Source organism: Phascolarctos cinereus, unplaced genomic scaffold (assembly GCF_003287225.1).
Source record: "Phascolarctos cinereus isolate Bilbo 61053 unplaced genomic scaffold, phaCin_HiC Scaffold_1;HRSCAF=81, whole genome shotgun sequence".
In the NCBI taxonomy this organism is placed as follows: domain Eukaryota; kingdom Metazoa; phylum Chordata; class Mammalia; order Diprotodontia; family Phascolarctidae; genus Phascolarctos; species Phascolarctos cinereus.
In genome coordinates, this window is record NW_027555514.1 from 21,169,996 (window position 1) to 21,186,021 (window position 16,026).

Here is a 16,026-nt window from a genome sequence, read left to right on the forward strand (position 1 = left end):
TACTTAACCTTTTGCCCAAAGATTTCAAGGAGCATAATCAGGTGAGTCTCCAGATTGCCTGAGCAAGATAAGCAGGGACAGTGTGCCCAGTTGTCATTCCCATTTCCCAGATATGAAAACCAGAGAGAAATGCTATTCCCAAGGTCACACATAGGAGCTGTGTAGCGAATGGAAGCCCAGATTTCTGCCTCTGAGCTCAGTGCTGAACCTTCTTCATCTGGATCTTTCAGGTTTTCTTTGCCTCAAAACTTTTGGCCTTTGACTTTGAAATCCCCTTTATTTTTTTACATATTCAGATTTCCTGTGCTGTGCTTTACTTCTCTGAAAATTACTGTCCACCCCTGTCCTTTACAAGTAAGTAACTCTTAACAGACCCCTTCTGAATTCTATTGCAAGAGTCATCGAAGAGAGAGTCTAATACAGGAACTGAAAGTTAGACTGTTATACTATTGTAGTATTTTATGCCTGTTTTCCTAAACCAGAGATACAGGGGCCTCAATGGTTCAAATTTAATTTCATAATCTTAAGAGGCTTCCAAATGGACTTTAAAAATTGAAATGCCTTCTTGTATCCAGTTTAAAGAAATATTCCCTTCTGAGAGACTTTATTGTAGGTGTTTATCATAACTCTTCACCCAAACAAAGAAAAGCTAAAAGTGAAACTAAGTGAGAAAAGGGGGTGATTTGTTGGCAGTATTGTTGAATGCCCACAATTCTCAAGGCACTCAGTGGTACAAGGAAGACATGATTTCTTCCATGTAAGAGCCTGTTGTAATCTTAAGAGCTCATTAAACAGCCTAAAGCTGAAAAAAGCATTCTTATTTGAATTATTTTCATGTTTTAGTATTTTAGGAATTAGAAACAGGTGAGGGCATGTAAAAACTTTTCATCTGACTGCATTTTCTTAGTATTTTGGTTGTCATCCAATAAGAAGCATATTTAGCCAAGACATTATGAAAAAAAAATTGGGCCTCAGGTCCTTACAAATTTATATTAAGTTACGAGTACTTGCCCCAGTAAATACAAAGAACCCAGGAGGATCTGAAATGAGGGAACCTGGATTTAAATGTCTGTTCCCATTAGTTTACTCCATGGTCAACACGCCTTCCCACTTGGATGAGCCTGTTTTTCTTATCTGTAAAATGGAGAGATAACAGTTCGTAATGGCTACTCAGTGGTTTGTGTGGAAGATGCTCTGAGTTACTGTAGTGTGGAAGGTGCCTGGAAATTTCTGGGCTGTAAGGTAGCTGCTATTTCAAATCTTCAGGTCCAGAAACTAGCCTTCAAGTTTTTCTCCTGCTTAGCAATGCCAGAGAAATGAGCCAGCAAGACCTGGGTTCAAGTTGGGCCTCTGTGTGACTGGTCAGATCACTTGACCTCTCGATTCCCTGGGCAGCCAAGGTGCAGCCCTGCTTTGGAAGAGGGTGTTGCCAGGAGCCAAGGAGTCCCAGGTGGGACTGCTGAGTGACCATTTCCGAGATTGTTTGGAATGATTGTTTGGCATTTATTGTCTTTCCAACATGTGCAGTTATCAGATGCACGTTTCTTTGCGGGAGGGGGATGTCCATAACCTAGTCGGCTGGCAGCTGTTATCTAAATAGTGGCCAGGTTTTGCTTTCGTTTGTGAAATCACAGGCCTAGAGGTTGACTGGCTGCTGCTGACAAGTTACACCACCGTGGTAGGCCTCAGTTTCCTCATCTATAGAATAGGGTGATTGAACTGTCCATTTCCTTAATGTGTTTCTGGCCCATTTTAATTCTTCATGATTGCATTCACTTCTTTTTTTTTTAATCAGAATTTTGGAACTGTAATGAACTGCTCTTGCTCAGGTGATAGGCAGGTTGTTGGGACTCAGCTTCCTGGCAGCATTCTAGAAGGTGTTATTAAGGGAATGGTGTAGTTGGTGGGCGCTGAGAGAGGGAAGCTGGATCGTGCCCAGCCTGTAGATGGTCACCCAGAACCCGTCATCCCAGACTAACTTCAGCTCATTCTTTGATGGGGTTTCTAGACTGTTACAGCAGGGGATGCTCAAGGATTGAGATTGAGATTGAGATCCTAGAAAGGCCTTTGACAAAGGCACCACCATGTTCAAGTTGGTGGTAGACCAAGGAACCTGGGCTGGAAATTTGGAGATTTCTCTGTGGACCCTTTCAATGGGAAAAACAACAACTAATTTTTCATACTTAATTATAGGGAGAGAGACCAGAGAAGGTCCAAGTCCAGCTCAAATTCATTTGTTCTAAAAGGGTTCTTAAAATTCCAAAAGGTTCTATGTAATAGAAGACATAGAAGCTGAGGGTTGAAGTAGAAATAATATTGGATTGGCTGTTGGAGGGTTTGTATTTGAGTCCCAGCTGGGTGACCTCTACACGTGTAAGTTTCCCTCTCTATAAAGTGGGAACAATGATACTTGTTCCATAAACTAACTCCCAGGGCTATTGTGAAGAAAATATGTTGTGGACTCTTTTAAGTATCATAGAAATATGACTGGTTGATGTTAAGGGATCCCATTGATTGGTGAGATGAATTGACCGTTCCGTTGGTGTTCACTATCTTCTTTATGTGAATCTCCCATAGAGGCCCCCCACCCCCAGCCTAAAGGGCTCCTCCGTTCTTTAAATTTGTCCATTGTCTGGCCTTTCCAGTGGTGTGTACACTTGGTCATTGGACAAGAAATAGAAATGAAGAGAGCTCCTTGATGTGGGTGTTTGGTCTGTGCCTGCCCCCTTTAGCTGTGTCTGCTGAGCTGTCCACCAGGGCTTCACCTCACATGCTGGGGGCTTGCCTCTTGGTCTCCAGAACTTCTGAGGGTGGCAGGGCAGTGCGTAGACTGAGCAGCTTTTCCAGTCACTCATTTGTGGGATGTTCTCTTTGGTGCTTGTGTTCGATTTTACATTGAGAACATACTGCAGTCTATGTTCCATGCATTTCTCTGTGTTCTTTGGGTCACCCTCCATTTTGATTTTTCCAAAGATTACAGGATTTGAAACCTCATAGCTCCACTAGAAGAATGCTGGTGTTGAGAAGAGAGGTCTTCATTTTAGGGAGAAGTGGCTTTCCTTTCCACAAGGTGCAAGCCTCGGTGAAAAAGCCACAGCTACAGAGATTCAGTGACCCTCTGATTGTTAATATCAAGTGCGGTGAAAACAGGGAGCCTTATGCTTGCCAAAGGTGTTTGGCCGTCATGGAGCAGTGGTGTTTGCTTCTGTTTGTGAAGGACCCGTCAGAGGAAGCCCTAGAACGGCTCGGAGCCTCCTGACTTAGATCCATAATGACTTAAGAGTTTGCCCTAATCATCCACACAGGAAAAACCACATGGATGAAGATAGCAAAGTGAGCTAAGGAACGGTTTGTACATTTTGAAATAAAGTTTGGTCCTACTTAAAAGTGTAAAAAATTATTCTCAATTTGTGGAAGTACAAAAAATGGGTGGGGGGAGGCCCAGATTGGGCCCTTGGGCAGTAGTTTGTCCATCCTGGTCTAGACTGATTGATTGAATTTAGATGGAAAACCAACTGAGTAGATCCATCCGTGCCTCCCTCTCCTGGGCAGACACTGTATCTGAATGATGACCTGAATTCAGAATTCAGTTTGCATTTGCTTCTTCTGGAATCAAAAAAACACATTTTTAAAAATGGTTTTACAGTTTACAGGATAGGTAAAGTTTGTATGAGACTTAGTGTCTCCTCCCTCCCCACTCCCACCGCCAGCATCATCATGGGAGAATCATCACTTGGAGAACAAACTGAGGTCCAAAGTGATTGTCCCCAAAGTCCCATCCCCCAAACTCTTCCTCAAAGACTGGGCCTCACCCTGTGATGAGCTTTTTACACGCAGCCTAGGCTGATCTGCTGCCAGGACCAGCCTGTCAGTGGGCTTGGCTTCAGCTCCTACCTTGGACAGGTTCTTACTTTCCTCATTGGAATAATGAGGGTGTTGGACTATATGGTCCCTTCGCTGGCCAGGTAGAGCAGTCAGTAGAGCATCAGGCCTGGAATCAGGAAGACCTGAATTTAAATTTGGCCCCAGACACTTCCTAGCTGTGTGACTTGGAGCAAGTCATTTGGCCTGTTTGCCTTTGTTTCCTCATCTGTAAAATGGGGGTGATAATGGCACTTACCTTCAGGGTTATTGTGGGAGTCAAATGAGATGATATTTGTAAAGTGCTCAGCACCGTGCCTGGCACATAGTAGGTACTTAATAAATGCTTATTTCCTTCCTTTCAATTTAAAGTCTGATCCTGTGAACCTACTTTTCTGCCTTTCTGGGGAGAATCCAGGGAGCCCTCTGTGTCCTGATAAAATATCGTTGTAGGTGCTTTTGTGGAAACTTGTTAAGGCACTGGAACAAAGAATCCCTTCTCTGCCTTGCCATTTGTAGGTTCCTAGGATTTAAAGTCCTGCATTTTATTTTTGGGGAAATAGGCTCAGAGAGATTAAGCAACTAGCTTAGGTAGCCCAGCATCTGGATTGGGACGCACACCATCTGACTCCAAATCTCATGTTCTGGGGATGGTGACACCTTGGTGTGAGCTTTGGGGGAAAAGACGTTTTCATCATCTGAGGCAGGGGCATCAAAGAGGGTCATGGAACTGGACAGAAGGGGCCCTGTGGGAAAAGCCCATATTCACATCTTCTCCATCCCACTTATTCTGGAAGCTCCAGGGAGGATGGATTCAAACAGGGTGATACTCGCAAACAGGAAGGTTTGTGGGGAGAGCTGAGGAGTCCTGTTTGGGACATGGTGAATTTGAGATGTCTCTGGGACACGCAGTTTGACATGTCCAGGAGGCAGTTGGTGACGCAGAACTGAGGCCCGGAGCAGAATCGGGCTGGTTGTGGAGACGTGCAAGGCATCTGCCAGGGATGGTCATCAGATTCATGACAGTTGATGACAGGTGAAAGAGACAAAGGCACACCAGCCCAGAGCTTGGGAGCAGCCAAAGGGCCTGGCACGAATGACAGGGGAAGCCAGTGTGGGAGGCATCTCTAAGAGGAGTGAGTGGCCAGCAGGGCTCAGAGGCAGCAGATGGGTTGAGATGGATGAGGACAGAGAAAAGGTCACCACATGTGGCTGACTATCAGACATTGTTGGGACCATGGGAGGGAGCAGTTTCAGTCCAGTGATGAGGTTGGAGTCTAGACTACGAAGGGCTGATAAAGGAATGGCAGAAGAGGAAGTGGAGGTGACAGGTGTTGACAGCTTTTTCTCAGGAGCTGGGCTGAGAAGGGGAGGAAAGGTAAAGGCCACGACAGTGTAAAAAGTCAAGGACAAAATATTGGGGCTTTACCAGAGCTATGAATACTTAAATACGCTGATACTTGAGGTGAGGAGAAACTTCAGTATTTTCCCTAAGCGTTCATTTTTCTCGTGTGGTTGACTTATTTGGCTCTTATCTGATTTTTTGGGGTAGGTTTGATCCCAAAGATCTCTACCTCTGTGTATGTCCAATTTATCATATTGAGTGAATGAAAAAAAGCATTTGAGTACTTACATGCAGAGGACTTTGCTAAGCTCTTTGTAGGGCTACAAGTACCGTAGAAAGGCAGGATGCTGCCGTACTCTGTAGAAGCTCACACTGATGGAGGGAGGTGGCAGATAGAGGAGGTTTTGTTTGGGTGCAAGTCAGATTGCTCAGGGTGCAGGAGTAGCTGGAAATCCTGTATGTTTAATGGTGGGGAGGTGCTGGTGTCATGGATTGACTTTTCAGGGAAGGGTTAGCAGCCCACATGGTGGCCTCCTCTTTGGCAGGTTAGAATTCCTGAGCAGTTTGATTGCCATTCAGTGTGATAAGGAGAGGAACTAGGATGTGGTGTGGAATCATGACTTCACTGGTTTGGTTGAGGAAGATCCCTCCACCACTGTGAGGGCAACACCTCCATTGCCCAGGAGCACAGAGAGGGCTGGGGATCTGCCCAGGATCACCCAGCCAGTCTGGCCCAGAGGAAGCACCTGTCCCCAGCTAGGCCTTCTTGGTTTAGAGGCTGGCTCTCTATTATTCATTGTATTAGACCCCTAGACTTGAGATTTCCACAGACTGGGTCTGAAAGTGGCTAGCCTCCTCAGTCACATCATGTTGGTTCATGTTGTCCACACTAGGAGTTGCCTTTGGGAAATTTCAAAGTATATTTAAGACATAGTTCATGTTAATACATCCTTACTTTGTCCCTCGCTGATATTGGGTGTTCTTAATATCATTGCTCCAAAAGGACGGATGGGCTGGCCCTGTTCCTGATGCATTTTTTAGAGGCCCAGCCCAAGGAGGTGATTCCATCAGAGAGGGTTTCATCCCCGGGTCAGGCCACAGGGCTGAATCTCATGAGCACGTGGGTGCTGTCCAAAGGGAGACTCAGTCAAAGTCCCCTCCAAAAGGCTCGCCCTCCCTCTGGCTTTGGAGCTGTAGCCTGTCTCCCTTTTGTGGTAGCTGAGTAGAGGAGCCACCCCTTTTGCACCAGAGGCCCATACTGGCATCCAGCCTTATGGTGCTACTCAGAGAGGGTGGGCTTCTCCAGAAGGAAAACATATTTGTGATTGTTAGGTCTTCCCATTAGACAAACTGTCCAAGAAACTCTGGGTAGTAGGGGAGGGCAAAGTCCAGCCTTTTTACTGCCCTTGGTGTGGTTTTAGCCCTTCTCTAGGAGGACTGGTTATGATACTCAGGAATTCCCCCTTCTCTCTAGAAGACTAGAGGCATGAACTCTTGGACTTGGGGCTCTTAGAGAAGTACCCTGAGGCTGCTACTTAAGAAACACCCTCTTATCTCTAGAGGCTAAGACTGGAATTTAGGGGGCCCAGGTAGCTCTGGGAGGGAACACATGGGGCTCTGCCCCAAGGGAACAGTTGTCTTCCCTGGGATGTGCATGCCCAGGCTACACCCTACCAGACCCTGGAGGGAGTGGGGCCACCCTTGGCTTGCCGTACCTATGCCTCAGCTCTGCCATTACTGATCTGAGAATGAACTTTCCTTCTCTGTCCTGCTACCCCCATCTTGGCCTGCTAACCCCGTTTCAGGACTTGTTAGGTATTAGGTCTTCCATGAAACCTTCCCTAAACCCTTCCAATGGGAGCTTGTCATGCCTGGGGATAGTGGAAAGAGCAGGGGACTTGAAATTAGATGTCTGGATGGGGCTGCTGCTTCTCAGGTCTTTGACCTTGACCTACTTGGGATCTTCAGGGTCCCTTCCAGTTTCAGTTCATAAGATCCCTCCTTACTTTTCTTCTGGCCCTGAACCTTCCTTTGCATTTAACATGTCTGTTATTTGTATAGAGGTCTTTTCTGCCTACCCCCATTACATGTCAGGCTTGATGGCATTTCCATCTTTGTACACTGTGCTCTGGTATAGCAGATGCTTGGTAAACTTGTGAACTGAATTATCTTAATTGTTTTTAGCCCTTGTGTTTTATCATTATAGTCACTTATCCTGTGAAGTGTTTCTTTAAGAAAGAGATGGAGAAGAGAGATTATGATCTGGAAAGCCAAGTAAATGCAGCTTTGGAAAGGGTGAAACTTGTATGGGTGAACTGCCATCCTGAGAAGTCTACCATAGAGGGTCTTTGGCAAGCCTGAGCTGTTTACTGGGCATTATCTATTCTGTAATTGTCTTATGTATTAATATTTATGCTGATAGGAGTTAATCTTAGAGTATCAGAGTTGTTTATGCACATGAAGATTGGCTTTTTCATGATGACATTATAGTGTCAAGTAATTCTTAGAGAAATATACCTTACTAAAAAAATGAGAGGATGGATCATAATTACGCCTTTTGAAACTCTTAATAGGACCATTTGGCTTTGGCTTCATTTCTCATCAGCAAAAGGCATTTCCTCATTGGGAATTTTTCTTTGCCAGTGATGTCGAAGGTCTGGGCTTTATCCTTGGCCTAAGAAATGTAGTTTTCTGTATAAGTCCATTAAAGCAGTTTGGTACGTTTTCCAGAGTCTGTTCTTAATGTGAATGAGTTAGTGCTTGGTGCAGTGGAAGTTAGGCAGATATCATAAGGGGGAGGAACAAGAGAGTTTCTTCTGTTTAACTGATTACTATGGCAGGTAACTTCTTGTATGGGATTTCAGGGAGTAAAGCAGGATTAGATAAGTGTCAGAAATGACAAACTAGATTTATTTCAGCACTGTTATTGCTGTGAAGATTTAGTAGCACCGCAAAACCACATTAGAGCCAAGGCTTAAAATTTACAGAAAAAATTCTTCAGGTTCTAAAATAGAACAACTCTGGACATTTTAAGAGACAAGTTTTTCTCCTTAAAAAGAAAAGAAAGTCATAATGCCATCCAGATAGTTTTTATTGTGTCGTTTTTGAGAAGATGCTCTGGCGGGTTGTCTTGGGCATTGTTGGATCTGTATGTAGATCTATTGAGGTGGGAGAAGGAGATTTCAGAAGCTGATGGTATCTGTCTGGGAAAAGAAAAATGCCTATTAATGGATGAGAAATGAGAAAGGCCAAACAGAATTGGAAAGAGACAAAACAAAATTGACTGGTTATGGAACTGTTGCCTGAAGGTTGAACTTTTCATATTGTTTTGGGAAGACCTTGTAGAGCCTGAGTTCCTAAGTAGCCTTATGCCCATGTCCCTGTTGTGTTCTTGCCTAAAGGTTATGCAGTTTATTAAATTAGGCCTCTGACTTTTGACAATAATTTATCAGCTTTGAAAAAATAACCTGCTTCTCTTATATGGTTTTTGACGGACATTTTATTATGAAATTATATAAAACATATTATAATAAAATTCAGGTGGCTTTTGAAGACAAAAGCATGGTGAAGACTTGATTTTCACTTATGTTTAGCTTAAGGATGGAAACCAGACCTAGGATTTTCCTGGTACAGGGGGTCCCCCCGCAGTCTGGCATCTCTCTTTGCAAATCCGACCTTTCTCCCCCTTTGCACTAGTGACCCGAGCCTTCTGCCTGAGCCAGACAGGTCTGTGTATATTCATGCCATGCCCCTTGTCTGGGACCTTGTCCTCTTTCTTATTTACCTTCAATATTTAACTCATTCATTGTGGCTGTGAAGCCTGAAATGCGAGTGGTGCTTGTTCTATTGAGCGTTCCAACAGAATCTCTGCTACCCCCAGGAGCCACCAGAGGGGACGAAAGGGGGGAAAGACAGAACTGAATCTTGGAAATGGGCTCTCACCCTTTGGACCGCCTGCCCTGAGTTTGTGTCGATCTGTTTTGGCTCTTTTGTGTACTCTTCCTTCCGTTTTCTTGGTCCCTCTCTTTTTAAAATCTGGACTCCTTGGAGAGTTTGTTCCCATTAGGGTTTCTGTTCTTTAAAAAAAAGGTTTTTAGCAGCCTCATCTCACTCTCCCTAGTACTGAATTTTCAGTCACCTCAAAGACCTAAATCACTTGTGTTTGCGGTGCTACGTCTCATTCTCTGTACAGTTGAGTGTGTCAGCAGTCCATCTTTTTGTTGGTGTTTGATGCGGATTGTGACCCTGGTTGAACCCAGTAAATGGTCTTTTGGAGTTACTATGGCCAAAAAACTGATCGCCTTGTAACCATCTGGGTGATGAATCTTTCGGAACTTAGCTGGTCTGATTCTTGGACAGCAGACGTACAGTCTGTCACCAGGCATATGCAGGAAACCATCCATCTTGGTAGCACCTACCAAAGTTTGTTCTCTGCTGGCATAGCCTTTCTGTACTCAGGGCCACTTTGACGCGATGAAAAGATGTCATGAGTAAGAGGACTTCAGATAGACCATTTGAAATTAAGTGCACAATGGGATCCTCCATTTCTTCTGATGTTTCATGTGGTATGATGCTTACCCTGGGTTCTTGAAAACTGTTTCAATAGCACCAAAGCTGTGGCAGGTCCTATCAAGCTGGAAATGCCAAAAATCCTGCAAAGGATGGATGTTGAAGATTCTTTTTAAATTTTATTTTATTTTTTGTTGTTTTTTTGAGGGGGCTAGGCAATGGGGTTAAGTGACTTGCCCAGGGTCACACAACCAGAAGTGTTATGTGTCTGAGGTCGGATTTGAACTCAGATCCTCCTGAATCCAGGGCTGCTGCTGTATCCACTTCGCCACCTAGCTGCCCCCAGGAGGATCTTTTTTTTTTTAATACGAGAAAAGGAAGCAATTATATACAATGGGGAAACACTAGAAGCTTTCCCAGTAAACACAGGTGTAAAGCAAGGATCCCTCTTTTCTCCATTGTTATTTGTCTTAGTTCTAGAAATGCTAGCAATAAAACAAGAGAAAGAAATTAAAAATGTAAACATAGTCAAAGAAGAAATAAAACTATCCCTTTTGCTGATGACCTGATGGTTTGCTTAGAAAATTCTAGTGATTCAGGAAAGAAATATTGGAACAATAGCTTAAATAAAGTTGTAAGCAATAAACAAACAATAAAGACTAAGACAATAAACCCAGAAAAATCAACATTTTTATTGAAAAAACAAATCTAGGAGGCAATAACAAGAAAGGATAGTCTCATAAAAATGACAAAATGCATAAATTATCTGGGCGTCAGTCTACCAAAGCACACTCAATACTTGGATAGATTAAATTATAAAACTCTTGTAAAAAAATAAATAACACAGATAACTGGAGAGATAGTCAATGCTTATGGCAGGGCTATGCCACTATAATAAAATAATGATGATGTCACTGGAGGTAACTTACAGATTTAGTGCTACATTCATCTTACTACCCAAGAGACACTTTACAAGGACTAGACAACATGATAATAAGATTCATTTGGAGAAAGACAAGATCTAGAATGTGAACAAGAGCGTATGCAAAGTAGGAATGAAGAGGAAACAGTGCTTCCAGACCTCCTCTTACCTAGAGCAGGCCTACACAGCCTGCAGCCCCCCACCCCCACCATTAGCAGCCTGCAGGCACGCCAAAGGATTCTGGGTGGCCTGCAAGGATGTTTTCCTCGACATTTTTCTCGGACTGCAGGCAATCCTTTGGCATGCTGCAAGCGGCCCGCAGGCCGCAAGTTGTGCAGGCCTGCTTTAGTAATAATTATCCAAGCCGTTTGTATTAATTTTAAAGAGAAGCAGATCTGTGAAACAGACTAGACAAAGAAGAATCATAAGTAACTGGATTTAGTAACCCGGTGTTCAGCAAAGCCTCAGACAAAAAGAACTCACTCCATGACAAGTGTTTCTGGGAGAATAGGAAAGCAGCCTCAGATATTAGGTTCAGACCAGTATCTTAGGTATGTAACCTGAAAAGTGACCAGATGGTTTAAAAAAAAAGCAATTAGAAGAGAAACAGTTTCTGTGTCTTTCATAGCTCTAGGTAGGGGATAAATTCTTATCTAAACAAGGGGTAAAGATGATTACAAAAGAGAAATACTTTTGGTTCTATCAAACTGAAAACCTTTCACAGAAGCAAAATGAGTGGTACTAGGATTAGACATCTGTCAGAAGTGGCTGGGACCAAAAGCCATTCCTCGACAAAGAGATGAACAGAGAGGCAGGAGAAGAATTGGGACCTCTTTTAACAACTTTGTGAAAGAAGGCACCAAATCACTAAGAAGAGAAATGCAAATCCAAATAACCTTGTGCTTTCACCTCCCACCCAGCTAAGGAGTCTCTGGGTGGAAAGGCAGGCACCCAAGGGCCTTGTTGGCAAAGCAGTGAATTGTTCCTGTGTTCTGGATGCTGTTTGGAATTATGTGAAGTAAGTCCCAAACGAGATTCTGCCCTTTAACCCAGAGATCCAGCTGCTGGATGAATACCCAAGTGACAGAGACAGGCCCCGTAGACACCTCCGCATTTATGAGTGTGTTTGGGTGGGGGGTAGTGGGGAGAGTGAGCAGCAAAGAACTAGAAGTAAAGAGATGCTCCCCAATTGGAGAATGGCTAACTAAACACGTTGTGCATGAATGTAATAAGATATTAGTGTGCTTATAAGAAGGAGTGAATGAAGAAGCCTTTCTCTGTGCTTGATTCATGCCAAGCAGTAGATAAATACAAAGCAATGAAGTCACAAAGTCCCTGCTGTCAAGGAGCTCACCCTCTGCTTAAGAGAGACAGTACATACAGTTCAGCCGCGGGGCAGAAGGAAAGGTCCGGAAGGTTTAGGGATTCTGTGGTGGGGCAGATGAGGCCAGTGTTGGGGGACTAGAGGGCACAGTCAAGGCAGAGCGTCAGGCCTGCTGGTCCTCCCTCTTGGGGGAGCTTAGAGGGCCTTGGGACTGAGGCCTGAGGAGGAGGCCAAGAATCACGCAGTTGGAGATGTGGAAAGGACCTCCACGGCCATTTGGCCTGACCTGGCCGCCGTAATGTGTCCCCAAGTGGTCATCAAGTCTGCCTGAAGATTTCCCAGGAGGGCCGAGTCATTGAGACAAACTCCGGGCACCTTCCATGGCTCCTCCTCCTGCCTTGTGGGACCATGCTGAGCAAGGCTGATCCCTTCCCCACACACTTGAAGACATATGTCCTCTGCCCCCACTGCATTCACCTGATGCTTGGGCAGTACCGGTCAGGTACCTTTGCCACCATCCCAGTCACTGTCTTGTCAGAGTCCTTCAGCCGTGGCTTAAGGACTTGGATGAACATGCCAGGGAAGGAAGGGGACCTAGCCAAATGGTGAGCAGATGGAGAGGACGCCCCCGCCTTGGCCAGGCCTGGAGGCCCGGGGTCTGGACTGTGCGTGGGATGTCAGACTTGGGCTGCGTGTTGGCCAGTTTGGTGGAGGCTTTCTTCTTCCTCTTTTAGCCCTTTATTATGAGGGATGTCTTGGGAAATTGTGAGTGATGTCAGAACAAAAAACAGCACTAAACATTTATGAGGAAAATCTATCCCAGAATTTGCCTAAGGATCCGTGCCAAACTCACTCGTTCATAGTTTAAGGAGTATGCTTGCTTGTTTTCTGAAAATTGGATCCCCTTTTGCCTGTCTCCAGTCTTTTGGAACCCTTTCTGTTCTCTGTAATTCTTTACTGATTTCATGTGTGAGCTCCTTTAGTCCTCCAGAGGCAGCTGGATGGTTCAGTGGTTAAGTGCTGGACTTGCTGTCAGGAAGACCTGAGTTTGAATCCTGTTTGACATACTTCCTAGCTGTGTGGTGCCAGGCAAGTCACTTGACTTCTGTCTGCCTCAGTTTCCTCACTACCTCCCAGGTTGTTGTATGGATCAGATATGTAAGCAAAGCACTACAGAGATGCTGTGAGTCGAGGTTGCTGCTATAATTCCATCCTAACCCTGTCTGTTCTCTCTTTTCCATTTTGAGGATTGTGAGGGAAGTGAGATGGGAGCTGAATAATTTCACTTTTTATGTTTGTTCTTTCCCCGCCAAATATTCCTTAAAAAGCTCTCCTCTTTGTCCTCAGTATTTTTGTTTTTAATAAGCCTTCATTTACTTCTGGCTTTCACGTTGCTGAGACCTTTCTTCTGGCGGTTATTCTTTGGTGGCTGTCCTCCCGTCTTCCTCATGCCTGTTCTGCCTTGCCTTTGGGTTTGCCTTGCCTTTTGCATTTTCCGGCAGATGCTTCTCCAAGTCTTAAATACCTCCCTCTTACTTGCTGGGCAGGATCGATCATTTGCCAGGCTTTGTTTTGGGAGCCTTTTATCATCCCTTTTAGCTTTGGGACATGAGGTCATCCGGCCTATCATTTCTCTAAATTTTTTGAAATCCTTTTTTCTAAATTCTGGAGTACACCTGCCTCTGATTAGAAATCCTGAAATGACACAGCTGCTTTTCTCGACGTTCTGTTTCATCTCACCGGCTAGATTAGGAAACTGCTTTGTGTTGACCCTAGTGCTTTATGATGGATGGCCCCCTCTGTTTGTAACCCCACCATTCATCTAGTAATACCGTGGTGCCCTGCCACACGGCGTAGCTCAGGTCCTGAAGAACCAGAGGCACTCCAAAGACGTGGAAAGGTACCCAGTGGGCAGCTCGGACCGTGTCACCCCCCAGCGACCCGTGACCGTCAGGGGCTCCCCAAAGCCTCCAGAATCAAATGTTCAGCCTCTTCCTGTGTGCTCTGTGTTCTAGCCTACTTGCCCGTCCTCAGATGTCTCCTGTCTCTGGGCCTTTTGCAGTGGTGGGCCCTGATCCCTGGGAACGCTCAGATCCCTCACCTCTGGGTGCATTTCCCTGGCTTCCTTCAAGACCCAGTTAAAATTCTGTCTTCTGTAGAAGGACTTTCTTGGTCACCCCCATCTGACCTTCTGCCAATGCCTTCCTTCTTTCTGTCAACAAACATTTATTAAACTTATCATTTAATATCATACATATATGTGTATATATATTATATATATTTATATTAACAGTTCTGTCCTTCATTTTTATCCTGTGTAGATGAGGGAGGGAACCTGGGAAATGGCCATTTTGTAGAATAGAGAAATTCATGAAGTGGGAGGGCAAGGTGTCTCCAAGTCAATGGAAAATTAGGAGCAAACCTGAAAAAGCCTCAGCAATTCCCTAAGCCAGCTGAAATGAACACTGGGGATGCCACTATACAGAATGCATTCTTATAGTCTGATGCTTGGCTTGATTAAAGAATTATTGACCCAGTCTCAACTGTAAGAACATTCTCATAGGAATAAAAAACTAAAGGCTGCTCACACTGTATGGTTTTCAGTGTTCTCCACTTTGCTCTCATCTGGTGCCATGCTTATCACATGCGATCACTTTTGATTTGGATATTAGACAGTTTTGAATGAAGGAGCCAGTACTTATTGAATGCCGATTGTGTGCTAGCCACAACAGGCCAAGGCAGTGCCTGCCCTCGAGGAGCTTATATTCTAAGGAGGAAACCACTGGTGGAGGGGTGCGGGGACTTGGGAGGGGGTACTGGAAAGCTGCAGGAACGTGAACCTTTCTTTCTCTTCATTTTTCACCTTTGATTTACAAGCATAGCATTTGACTACGACGATTAATTCTTATTTTCCTATTTTCCGTGATTTTGTCTGTTAACTCCCTTTGCCCGGGTGGATCAATGGCTCTTAAGCAATTTATATAGCTTTTAGAGATGGAGTCCTTAACTGAGGCTACATAAGCCAAAGGGGTCCATGGCTAGATTTCAGGAAGTCTGTGAACTCTTATGGAAAAACAATTCCATTTTTATTTTCACAAACCTCGAACTGAAACTTTTCCTTTCCTTCTGCTATTTCAAAGCATTGGCTTTACCAGACTCCCAGAGAGGTACATGACTTGTCCAGCCTCACACAGCTGCGGCTTCAATCAGGCAACAAGGGATGAGGTGCTTGCTAGGCACCGGGCCCTGTGCCAGGCCAGAGGCCAGGGCCACTGGGGACGTCAAGGCCTCTTGGGTCACTCTGTGACCAGAATGGTGATCTATCTGGTCCTCCTCCTTGGGGTGCTCACTGCCCTCCTGCTGCAGGGGTCCTGAATTGGGAGGGGGAGGGGGCCTCAGACCAGCACGGGAAAGATCCTGTGACCTTCAGTGGTCTTGTATTGTTGGGGACACAGGAGCTGACGCTGGGCGGCAGAGTGGGCCTGATTTTTTAAAACTCTGTTTCTTTTGAAATGCTCAGTCTTGCACTACATTTTGTTTTTAAAGGAAGTGGATTGTTCTAGTACTTAATGGATAGTTTTCCCAGTATGTTATCATCACTCTTAGCACTTGTTTCTTCCTAATTTTAACAACAAAATCAGGGTTAGTATACTTAATGAGAGAACCCTGAAATTGGTTTCTTCCTCTAAAGATAGGCCTGACTACTGTGTTCTGTGGATTAAGGGAGCTCTTTTTTTTATTTATGGCTCTAGGACAGATTTTTTCAAATGTCAGCTCTTTGGTATGTGTGTCAATGGAAAGAAAGCCATGCAGTACAGATAACACTGCCTCTTGTTTGCTCTGAGAAGCTGCCGGACCTCTGTTTGCACCTGGGTGTTTGGGCAGTATTGGAAGTTGCACTGTGAAGATCTGACTTTGGCTTGCCTTGGCTTGAAAGGGATTCCATTTTGCCAGACTATTCATCTCTCCTGTGTCATGCTAAGGATGCTAAGGATGGGGAGGAGGCTCTGGCCTAGCTGAACTAGGCTCTCAACCCCCACTCCTGAGGGATGGGTCAGGCTGGAG

At 44.8% G+C, this 16,026-nt stretch overlaps 1 protein-coding gene across 2 annotated transcripts in view; it reads left to right on the forward strand.

Annotated features, from left to right (window-relative positions):
- SNRK (SNF related kinase) overlaps positions 1-16,026 on the forward strand; it is a 59,539-nt gene that overhangs the window by 1,996 nt on the left and 41,517 nt on the right. Inside the window, exon 1 of one of the 2 annotated variants that reach the window (XM_078151169.1) lies at positions 297-354. The exons of the other annotated variant lie outside the window; for it this stretch is intronic. The gene's annotated coding sequence lies outside the window, so the exon portion shown is untranslated. Of the gene's footprint in view, positions 1-296; positions 355-16,026 lie in introns of those variants that run through there. 2 annotated transcript variants of the gene reach the window in all.